Consider the following 7,116-nt stretch of genomic DNA (forward strand, 5'->3'; position numbering starts at 1 on the left):
AGAGTTTTCAATTTTAGATTTCCCACTCCCCAGCTTTATATAATGGAAAATTATGCGTTTGCTTTCTAATATGAACCAAGAAAAGGACAAATTTCAGCAGAAGAATGATGTGTTGTATATCCCAGACATGCGTGACCAATAAATAAAAATAAAAGCTGGGTAAAAAAATTACATTTCTAATCTTATTCATGATACAGAGCAAGATAAGCCAAGAAAGCATACTGACCACTGTGCATGAGGCTTTCTTTCTTTCTTTCCTCTTTGCTTTGTCTTAACTTCCAGTTTGTGTAGTATTTTGTTAAATATTTAAAGTATAAACTAAAGCTAAAATATTTTTGACGTGCCATTCTAAAGGAGGGATTTTTGAAAATCATTAATAGCTCTCAGTGTGGTTAATATGGCGTATGTGATCAGAATAAGCAGATATCGGTGAACTTTTAGCTCATGATTAAGAGTTTTAACTTCTGTCCTTGAGTCTCACAATAATATCTCATTTCTTTTCATCCTCCTAAATTATGCTCCTTGAGCTCTTTTCGGTAAACACCAATCACTTGAAATTGAATATCCAGAAGATTAGCCATTTCAAGATTCATACATCCTACCTTACTAAAATATGCTAATATAGAAAATTCTAAATTCTTTTTTTAATCTTTTGCTTTTTTCCATTCAATGCAAATGTCACCACTAAATACTGAAATATTATTGCAGGCATATTTTTTATATATAGCAAACATTAAAATCTGTGATTTAGTTGAATTTTTCTTAGACTCCAAGATTGCTTCTAAAAATTATATAAGACTAACTCACATTCATGACAGATTTATTAAGGAGAAGTGATATATTAAAACCTTGGAAGTTATATTTTACATTAAAGGTAAATTAAAACCATAAATTAAATGTGTGCACAGATGAGCCCAGTCTTAGCAAACAGTAATCAGGTACTGTTTAATTTTCCTGTACTGGATAGATTCATCAGGACACACTGAGTCTCTAGTAATTTTCCACATCCCCCTTATGTCTGACATTTGCTTCATTAGAATCAGGTCTCCTTATAATCATAAGGCAAAACACATTCTTATATTAAGGAGAAAGGGTGGCCTTGCCATCTCAATATTTTAATCTGGAAAACATGTATCTGCTGTTCTCTGTAACGACGTATTTGGGAAGTCAAATAACCTTTAGAAAGAGGCTTACTATAATAAAGTCAGTGTATTCCTTAAGTACTTAGAAGAGAATCAAGTTTTGTGTGTAAATGTGTACTTAAGTTTAAAATGTACAGAATTTTTTTAAATTTTAGTCTACATTCATTCAATTTGTTTTGTCAATACAAGTGATATCTTGAGCATTACCGAGCCAACAGGACTTCAAAATAAAAAGTTAAAGGCACAGTACATTAACAAACAGATAATCCTGTTACAAAATTATAAATACAGCTTGGGATAGGGGTAGGCAAGAGGGCAGTTACTCTAAATTACAACAATGGAAGTCTTCAAACTATCTCTGAAGAGGGCTTCTGATCACTCTTCTCATCTCTTCTTGTGAGGTTCAGCTCCCTTAAAGAAAAAGTCAGTGGAATAGCACAGTGGGTAATTTGTTGTGAGTATAGCCAATGTGATGTACATTTCTTCATTATCATTGCAAGTCAATATTGACAAGTTGTTTCATATTTGAAATGTCTAGTCCTCTTTATGCTATTGCTATAGCCACTAGAATTGGGCTTTTTTGCCTGAGAGGAACAGACGAAGGCTCTTCTCTGTCTCTCTAAGATTGTTTTCCATGGATACTGATACAAGCATCTCCTTCCTGGTATAAGAAATCCTCCAGAGAATCTTCACCCTTTTTGTTCGCCACAAACACTAAGGTCAGTGAATCCTTGACCGTTGAAAGTCAAGCAGAAATTATCATTTGTCTGACTCCTTCTGTGTCATATCCTCAGAGGTAGAACCAATCTTCCCACAGCCAAGAAGATATATTCATTCAAGAAATCATGAGCAAACATCTTTATTTCTATAGGGTAAGTAGCAGTAAACATCATGGTGTGGTGAACTTCCTTTGGTGACATGCTATTTTGTTCAAGTATTCCACATATCTGAGCTTCAAACTTCATATCCAACATTCTATCAGCTTTATTCAACACCAAGTATTTGCAAAAGTCTAATCCAATATTTCCTTTTTCCATCATATCTACTAGGCCTCCAAAGTGGCTACTAACAAGTAGTATCCATGTTCTAAGTCTCAGATCTGCTGACCAATATCGGCACCACCATAAATAATCCGAAGATGAACTCTAGATTGGTATGAAAATTTTCTGGATTTCTCATAGATCAGTACTGTCAATTCTCTTGTTGGTGCTAATACCAAGGAAACTGGATATTGTTTGCAGCTCCCAAACCTTCCCTTTTCTTTTATGGCTCTCAAAGTCTCTCTTGGACCATCAGAATAAATCTGACTCAAGATGGGCAAGAGAGGGGCGCCTGGGTGGCTCAGTCGTTAAGCGTCTGCCTTCGGCTCAGGTCACGATCCCAGAGTCCTGGGATCGAGCCCCGCATCGGGCTCCCTGCTCGGCGGGAAGCCTGCTTCTCCCTCTCCCACTCCCCCTGCTTGTGTTCCCTCTCTCGCTGTGTCTCTCTCTGTCAAATAAATAAATAAAATCTTTAAAAAAAAAAAAAAAGATGGGCAAGAGAAATGCTGTAGTTTTTACAGACCCTGTTTGGGTCAAAGCCTTCAAGTGTCTTTTCCTTCTACATTGGAGTCAGGTGAGTATAACAAGTAAGCTCAATGTCTCCCAAGATGATTTCTCCCATCTCAACATCACTGAAACTTTCAACATGTGGGAGACATTTGTTGCCTGTTGCCTCAGTTGGAATGTCATATTTCTCCAATTAAATCTAGTCTTATCTCCAAAAAGAGTTTCTGTTCCACGCATTCACTTGGTGGGAGTGGTTTTGACGAGTCATCTTCATTTGATTTGTCACACCAGCAACTCTTTCCACCATGTTCAAATTTGTCAGAGCCACTTTTGTAGTCATGGCTGCCAATGCTATCAGTCTCTTTGTCCATGATCATCAAACCTCTCCTTTCATCCACTTCCACAGTCACTGAGAAACTAGACTTTCCTCTTGAATCACTATGAACCTCAAAACTGTTGTATGTATCTTTTATTGGAACTCATTATGAACTGTCTTTATCATAGAGTCTTGTAGTAACTTCTCTGTTTCTTAAGGGAGGAGGAATATAGCACCCTTTGCAGGCTGTACTTCCTCCATGCTGATTATCGGTAGAATTCAGATGTGCATTAGCAAACTGCTGGTTCAGTTTGAGCTCATTTTCCACCACCACAGGATCCATCCCTGAAGAATACAGAGAACTCAGAATCTTCCTCCACAGCTCTAAAGTGTGTAGAATGTTGTTCCAACAAATGAGATCTCCAGATATATATGACCATGTTTGAAAGAAGTATCTTTGAACAACATATGATTCAAAAAAAATTTTAGGACTTTATTGTCCAACGATTATAAAGCATGGCTAAGCAAATTATTTGATATAGGTATGTTTTAATGTTTTATATAGTTTCTAAATGAATTTTAAATTATTTAATTTAAAAGTCATCTCTTTAGATTTGTTTAATCAATAAATCTCCAATCATGCTATTATTTTAGAGTAAACGATATTGTATATATTTCATCGAAAAGACTGAGATTTTACAATTTTTTGTTTGTTTATTCTATTCTCCGTTACAGTGTGATTAATAGCCTATACTTTTCTCTGTAATAAGGAGTTAATTAAGTTTTTGGCTACTAAGCAAAGAACTATGAATTCACTTAATGATTTGCAAGTAGCACAATGTAGTAGTGCAAAATCAAAACTATAATTTTAGAGATTGCTCTGAATTCCAATTATGACCATAAATGGGTTTGTATCAAATATTATGTGCAGTTAGAATCACTATAACTATATGGATTTGTGAGTATATTGTTCAAACAAACATAATGGCTCATATTTCTTGACATACTCAAGGTTAAATGTTGACAAGTGCTGCGCAAACTTTTCATTCTCCTCCTTTTAAATATTGCATGTAAGGGGTGCCTGCATGGCTCAGTTGGTTAAGTGGCTGCCTTCGGCTCAGGTCATGATCCCAGAGTCCTGGGATCGAGCCCCGCATCAGGCTCCCTGCTCAGTAGAGAGCCTGCTTCTCCTTTTCCCTCTGCCTGCTGCTCTGCCTACTTGTGCTCCCTATCTCTCTGTCAAATAAATAAATAAAAAATATCTTTAAAAATAAATAAATAAATAAATATTGCATGTAAGATGCAACATGTATAAAAGCCACAGGTTAATAGATTTCCATAATCCTATTCTATATATAGAATTCTTCAGGTCCCAAGATACAATGCAACTAATCCAGTGCCCAATACAAAATAAAGAAAGAGGGAGGGAAAGAAGGAGCTTCAACACAAATAAGACAGACAAAATTTCTGTCTTATAACTTAGAATTTATCAATGGACAATTAAAAGACATTTAATATTAACTGCTTTAATTTTGAAGCTAAAAAGGGAAGTACAAGTCATTAAAAAGAGGGAAAGTCTAATTTTGCTATCAATGAGTTCCTGATATATGGCTGAAATTTTGGTATTTAAATAATCTAATTGATCTCATAACAACCTTGCCAGAAAAACAAAAAACAAAAAACAAAAAAACAATTATTGTAGAATACTAAAGATATTGAGAAGTAAATCAAGGAAGTAAGGTAACCTTCTTATAAGCAAACTAAAAGGCAAATGATAATTCAAATCCCAAAACCTCTAGCTTTTTGAGTAAAGACATATGCTATTGTCTGAATGTTTTTGTCCCCCTAAAATTCATATCTTGGAATCCTAACCCCCAGAGGTGATGGCATTGATAGGTGGGACCTTTCAGAAGTGCTCAAGTCATGGAGCTGGAACCTGGTGAATGGGATTGATGCTATATAAAAGAGGTTTCAAAGAGATCCCTAGCCCCTCTGCCATGTGAGGACACAAGGAGAATTGTCTTATTTGACCATGCTAGCACCCTAATCTCAGAATTCTAGATTCCAGCAGAACTGTGAGAAATAAATATCTATTGTGTATAAACTGCCCAGTCTGTGGTATTTTGTTATTGCAGCCCAAATGGACTAAAACAATAGATGACTTGTATAAACGTCAGTAAATTGTTTTAATAGTATATAGAAATGAAGAGAAAAGGTAAAATCTTGTATTACTTTACTGTTTTTCACAACTAAATTTAATGAAACTAAGTGAATACAATAGCTCAGAGATGGAGCTGATTGATGGATATGACTGTGTATGAAACTCCTAATTACTGATATTCCTAAAAACTCCTAAGTAACCTAATTACTGTTGCAGTTTTTCTTCAGCATAGATTAATATACTGTATGTTAATAATAAAATCTAAATAACTCTGCATAGCCATTACCTAGGAAATCAGATAGTTTCCTTTTATTTCTGAGCAGGAGGGAAATGATTAAAAGGATTAAGAAGTCATAACTAGAAAAAATATATATGTACTTAGTGACATAGCTTTCATTCAGGGAACTGTGAGGGAAATAGTATTAGTAGTTTGACAATATGCAGATTCCTAGAAGCCTTCCTCACTGACCACCTCCCACTCAGTGATAATATGGGACCAGTTGCCTAATTATCCACGGGATTAGAAATGCAAGTATTTGAAGAGTATGTAGACTTTTATCATCTCTGTTTTTTCTTTTTCTTTTTTCTTTTTTTTTTCCTTTTCAGCTAGTATGTTTGTTTGGGGAATATTTATAATTTGAGGAATAAGAGCCTGAGGACCTAGTTTTTCATTTTTCTAAGTTTCAGGGAAACAAACTACTCAGTTCAAGGGACCAAGGGGCCACTAATCTCTCTAATTAAATCCCACACTACCCAGTTTTGGGAATGTTTGTTATCCATTTAAATAACCCTAAGGAAAAATGTTTTGATATTTCACTTGGGAGTTGAGGGTTCAGAATGTAAACTTAAGCTAAAGTATATATTGAAGGTTATATCATTTGAACTTCTCTTCTAAAATTATATAAATATAGTTTGTTTATCTGCCAATTTCAGTAGTTACCAATTAGGGAACATTGTTCTAATGTAAATATTCTGATTATTTATTTTTAATCATGCTATATTGAAACATATATAAAAATAGAAAAAAATAGACTCTCTAGTATGTACCACCATATTCACTGTGGATTATTTTTTTTTAAGATTTTATTTATTTATTTTGAGGGAGAGAGAGAGTGCGTGAGAGAGAGAGAGCATGAGCAGAGGGGAGGGGAGAAGCAGACTACGAAAATATACATCTGATCCGTTACTTTACAGATGAAGAAATTGAGGTGAATTGCCTATGTTAAGCTTGCTATCTATGACAGATTTGAGAGAATGTCAAGACACCTGATTGCTAGGTCAATGCATTTTTCTCTACAAGATACAACCCTTCCTTTAAACTAATACAAATGCATATAAAGGGATGTTTCACATAGACACTATCATTCCTTTAATGCAACCTTCTCTGCTTCACAATTCTGGCTTAACTGAGAAAATAACTATCATATTTCTTCTTTTTGTACTGAGTATACAGTTGTTTCAAACCCCACCTTATGTGAAATTTTCTACCTCTACCAATACCCCCTGAATAACAGAAAATGATTTCTTCTCTTTCTCAGATATTCAGAAATTTTCCAGAAATAATCACAGCAAAAGGCTTAAGGAGAGGACAAGCCATATGCTTAGAAATTTGCATTTGGTGAGCTTTTGAGCCTCTTTGGTAAAAAATCTTTAAGTACAGAAGGATATATGCTTTTTCAGCATATACATGACTTCTGAGGAAGAAGAATGAGAGAAGTTCATGAAGCTCCTTATAGTAGATTCCTGGCACATAGTAAAATTTTAATAAATATTTACTAAATAAATAATTCTGGGGGGGCGGAGCAAGATGGCGGAGGAGTAGGAGACCTGGATTTCGTCTCCTCTCAGGAATTCAGCTGGATAGGGATCAAACCATTCTGAACACCTACAAAACCAACAGGAGATCGAAGAAAAGAAGAGCAACAACTCTCTCATCAGAAAAGCGACCAC

General features: G+C 35.1%; 1 pseudogene; it reads right to left on the reverse strand.

The window, feature by feature from the left end:
- Window positions 1-1,632: 1,632 nt before the first annotated feature.
- LOC102725900 (ATP-dependent RNA helicase DDX3X-like) lies at window positions 1,633-3,363 on the reverse strand (annotated as a pseudogene).
- Window positions 3,364-7,116: the final 3,753 nt, after the last annotated feature.

Source organism: Leptonychotes weddellii, chromosome 3 (genome assembly GCF_054177405.1).
Source record: "Leptonychotes weddellii isolate Sample4059 chromosome 3, ASM5417740v2, whole genome shotgun sequence".
Classification (NCBI taxonomy): Eukaryota; Metazoa; Chordata; class Mammalia; order Carnivora; family Phocidae; genus Leptonychotes; species Leptonychotes weddellii.